Source organism: Drosophila novamexicana, unplaced genomic scaffold, assembly GCF_003285875.2.
Source record: "Drosophila novamexicana strain 15010-1031.04,08,12 unplaced genomic scaffold, DnovRS2.1 tig00001059-arrow-arrow-pilon, whole genome shotgun sequence".
Classification (NCBI taxonomy): Eukaryota; Metazoa; Arthropoda; class Insecta; order Diptera; family Drosophilidae; genus Drosophila; species Drosophila novamexicana.
In genome coordinates this window covers 664,050-669,207 of record NW_020824837.1, presented here as the reverse complement: position 1 = coordinate 669,207, position 5,158 = coordinate 664,050, and the positions used below count along the sequence as shown (strand labels likewise).

At 35.0% G+C, this 5,158-nt stretch overlaps 1 long non-coding RNA gene across 1 annotated transcript; it reads right to left on the bottom strand.

Moving 5' to 3' along the window:
* Positions 1–1,397: 1,397 nt before the first annotated feature.
* LOC115765919 lies at positions 1,398–2,649 on the bottom strand. Its single transcript, XR_004018162.1, has 2 exons — positions 2,084–2,649; positions 1,398–2,021 (listed from the first exon to the last, which is right to left on the bottom strand). It is a non-coding gene; the product is annotated as an uncharacterized LOC115765919 (long non-coding RNA).
* Positions 2,650–5,158: the final 2,509 nt, after the last annotated feature.

The window sequence follows — 5,158 nt, the reverse complement described above, 5'->3', positions numbered from 1 at the left end:
TATATTATTTTATATTTTATAATTATTTCTTGTAGTTATGAAGTTCATTAGCAAGCTCTTAAAATCAATTGTATTTAATTCAGTATGTATTATTATACACTAATGCTATTAATTAATAATTATTTTATTATGCATTATGATTGATATTAATTAATTATAATTAATTTATATTTTATTTTATTTTAACTTTATTATTGTACATTTATTTTTATGATAAGATATTTAAAAAATAATATTTTATATATTTTATAGTAGTGCATAAATTTTATTTCAATAATTGTTTGCTTTATAATACTCTATTTACATTTTGGTCAACTTTTTGTAGGGCATTTGACAGTCGTTTAGACTCGTTTTGTTTTTTTTTTTTTTTAATTTTTGTTGTTACCTTTATGACGGCATTCGGTGTGCGGTTTATGACTTTTCGTGTCTGATAATTTTCTGATTTTAATGTGCGAAATTAAACATCACATTTTTCAACACGAACGTTTCCTACGTATATCACAAAGTTTAGCACAAGGAAACAGGCCGGGGCTGAAAATATCGCATGCGCTGTGGGGGCTTATATAAGCAGATTCTTGAGGGCGACACGCTACAGACTTTGTAAAAATGTAGGCGCAGAAAGATGTATTATTATTCTTTATTCTTTATTATTAAAGCCTTAAAATAATACAGAATAAAGTTAGAGGAAAGCAAAAATATATAAAAAACAAAGTTGTTCACAAATGTCAATTAAATAAATTATGAAGTCAAATCAGGAATAGATTGTGAATATCAGAACATTTATTTTTAATGATCTACTTTTTCTACTTTTAAGTATAAAAAGCAATTTGAAGGCGTTTTTAATATATCTAGCTTTGCTCTTCATATAGTTTCTATTAGTATAATTTCTGCAATATTTGTAAAAGTTAAAAGAACGCGCTTTATATAAACTCTACCCACTTTAAATACGTGTTCCGAGTGCAATTTTACTGCGGCTCAGGTTTTTAGAATATCTATAAACATTTGGCTGCTTTAAATATTATTTTCCTGGAATGTTATATAACTATCTAGCCATTTTATTGCTATTTGATAGGCAAAAGTCTTTTAACTGTCCCCAAAAGTCAGCTCCGATTCGCTTCTGATTGATCAGCTACAATAAATTACGATATCAGACTACAGACTGCAAGCCTTATCGAGAAATAGAAAAAAAGATAGTCGTAACATCTATGTAAATTCAAATGTCAATCTCTGGCCGAATATCTTGGCCCATAGATCAGACTTAGCCACGCTTATTGCACTTTAAACAGGCACGAATACAGACATTACACTGCCGTTGAATAGTATACGCCAACCCAATTTGGAATGCATAAATTAGAGCACAAAATAACCAAACTGAAAGAAACCAAATCTAGCTGAACTATCTGGATATCGTATCGTGTTTATTATTATTAATATTATTATTATTATTATTTCTCTGTCGCGTTTTGGGCGTAACTTGCATATAAACGCTGCTAATAACACATCTAAACTGGCCAACAAATTACCGTTTCAACGTATTTTCAAAAGCATTCGATTTCAGTTAAATGTGTTTTCAACAAATTTTCATGCAAATGAGTTGCTTGAAATGGAACTCCAATCGTATCAAATCGAATCATTGGCTCTGCTCTCGCTCTCAGACAGATGACCAGCATCCATAGACAATGCGACGCGGCGGTCCAAGATCTGCCCCGTACCCGCACTCGCACTCCGGCGAGCTGTGCCACACGGGCGGGCTCATTTGTCGGAGCTGCCTCCTAAGTTTATAATGCTCGTAATACACGCACAAAACTTTTCGTGGCCATAAAAAGTGTCAAAACTTCTGCTTGTTGTTGGTGAAAGAAATTTTGTACACCCTGTAGTCATCAAATCAGTTAAAGGGAGGCATGATTGCGTTATGGAAATCTGCATTAGCTGAAAATTCTTTTAGTTTTACTGTGTCTAGCATATTCTTGATGAATCGAGTTAAGGTCTTGTGCTTAACTAATCCATTCCATCTATAAGAGCTTGAGTTTCCAGAGTTGGTATATGAATTATATCTGGGGAAATTCTAATTTATTTCACTTACAAATATCCATCCGATCTGAGTGACATGAGGAACTTCAGTTACAAAATTTGGTATATGAATTTTTTAAGTCTTATGCAAAATTAGTTGATTTTTACTTTAAATATCCGACAAATATCACAATACTTTCCAGATATTCAGGACCCTCCTCTTATCTATCCAACCTACGCAAACCCCTTTTGCCCCGACTTCATTAAACTAAGGTATCTCCTAGTCGTGAACTCTCCGCTTGACCATACTTGCTCGTCTTTTTATTAGGCTGCCAGAAAATTTGTCGAGGGCCGCCGCTGCTGCTTGCATTGTTTAGATATTGATTTCCAAACAAACTAAAAAAAATGAAAGAAAAAAGAGAAATAGGTGTGACGACCTCTTTTGTTCCAGCAGCTACAGGGCAATATCGTTGAGCAATTTATGAATGAAAGCCGGGCGGAAAGATCCCCCGTTCAGGTCTTTAGAAGACATAAAGTCTGCAGCGTTTTGTCTAGAAAATCTCTTTGGTTTTTATTATTTTGTGTGTGTGTGTGTGTGTGTGTGTGCTGTGACTCAGAATACAAAAACGATTTGTATTTCCAGACGAGTTTTTGTTGTGAAAGTGTAATATTGTGACACTTTATATTGTGAGCAAAGGATTATATATAGAGCTGGAGAGTGTGGGGCTTATTTTTTTTTTTTTTAGGGGAACTTGTAATGTTTCTATTTAACAAATTGTTGCTGCATTGCATTCCAATTAGTGTGGCCAAAGCCAAATTTTATGTTGCATTTATTACATAATTTTGTACAAATTTTAATGGGGGCTGCGTGTGCGGCTCAAGAGCTGATTTTACGAGCCAAGTCGGCAAACGGGGAGCCACTAGATGGAGATTGAGGGAGAGCGGGTTGGGGAAACACGTAAGACATTCTCTGTTTCTGGTGCTGCAGGTTTTTCCAATTTCAGTGCAGGATTAACAAGGATTTTGCTGGTTTGGGCTGTCTGAATGAATGCTGCCTGGTAAATGCTTACTCCTGCCGCCAGCTGCTTGTGACGACATTTTTCAATTAAGAAAGGATCACAAGGCGCTTAGTAAGGCAGTTTACTCAGTTAGGTCTGTCCCAACCAACTTTGCCAGCCAGTCGGGTAGCTGCTGCTTCTGCTACTGCTGCCAGTTTCAGTTTTGCTTTTAATTAATTAGTGCTCCTCGCTCGCAGCTCAGTTTTAGTCCTTTCGCCCAGAAAATATATAACTTTTTGGCAGCTGCATTTATTGAACGTCTTGGAATTCGGCCAAAATCGAATAAATTGCTGGCAACTTTGTGAATGCAGCATAGAAAATTTTAAGCCATATTGTTAAAGTCTTCAAAGTTTTATAAAATTAAAGCTTGCAGCAAATTTTCAATAAAATAATTGATGTAAACGAAATGTTAACCGATTTAAAGTGTGCTTCAGTTGCCAAAACTAAGATTGAAATCCAGTTTATCTCATATAATTATACTAGAATTGGGAATTATCTTGATTTTATAGCATTCCTTATACCATGATCTCTCTGGCAATTTCATAGCTAATTTACGCGTTCCAAAGAGCACTTGGCATTTAATAACTGTAAAGCACAGCTAATAGATACACTTAGCAGCAGTTAAAGCATCTTGAACTGTACATTTAGCAGCAGTTAGATAAAATGCTTGGCTCTTATATAATTCTGGCTTAATGACCAGATCCATTTATGGCATTTACGTGAGCCGGTACTCAACACACAGCACAGCTAAAATTGCATATTTATTCAATATACCCTGTAGTTATACGTCGAGGGGTCTTTAGATATGTGAAGAATCTCCAAAATTTTCATTGATACATTGTTTTCCTTCTTCAAAGATATATATCCATAGTTGTAATTGCAGGAAAGGGTATATAAGTGCACTTAATCGATTATTTTAATAATCGTTCAAATTTTCTAAAGCTGGCAGCGTGCAAAATTTTGATGATCTCTCCAAGCAAAGTAGTTTCTATTATCGCTAGCTGACAGAATATATAATTTTGTATTCGATATTTGGCCAATATATGGATTTATAAAATCGATAACGCACCAATCGATAGTTTCAATGGACGTTAGCTTCGATAGCTTCCAGCACTGTCGATAATTAAAAGCTGGTATTATTGGTAGTTTCGATAGTCGATAACTTCCACTATCGATAATTTCGATAGTCAATTGCAGGCCAGGGTAAACTACCAGTCGCACATTCGTTCAATATTCTTACCTGTTTTATATTTATATATCATTTATTTATTTATTTTTTAACTTTTAATTAACTTGTTAACAGTTTCCCAATAGCAAAATTATAAAATAATTGTGCGCAGCTTGTTCTCGTTGCTGTTGTTGTAATTGTTGTTGTTGTTGTTGTTGCTGTTGCCGCTGTTGTTGTTCACTTCATAAACAATTTGCGACACTCGGCAGCTAATTCAATATTGTTGCTGCAAATGCACATGAAATTAATTATAGTTAGCGCTGGCAAATTATTATAAAATAAATACGCGTGCAAGTGCTAAGGTGAATGGCAACAAATTAGAAGAGAGAGGGAGAGAGAGAGACAATTGAATGTTAAATTGCCACAGCCTCATGGACTGACCGATCGATCGATAGATCGATCGACTGACTGACCACACGACGGCTACGTAATAATTAAGAAATTTACAAACGATTTATCACGTTAATTAAACGTTGGCAGCAACAACATTTGCTGTTTCAGTATATTGAAATATTGATAGATGGCCAATGATCAAAAGCATTTCACACGATCCCATGATTTGAGCTAACGTAAATACCTATTCATAAGTATTTATTGTTGTTACTGCTGTTTGCACTGTAATTGCTGCTGTGATTGTTGCTGCTGCTGCTGTTGTTGCTGCTAATTTGCCAACTGCTTTGAGGCGAGTTTGTGGCGAAAGCTGTGTTTGCCTGTTTGGCTGTTTTGCGAGCCAAGTGAGAGCAACTTCAGCAAAGACATTGAACTCTCTGCTGGGCCATAGAAATTGAAATGGAAATGGAAATGGCAAACGCATAGATCACTATAATTAAATAAATGTGGAAATTATACGCGAATACACAAA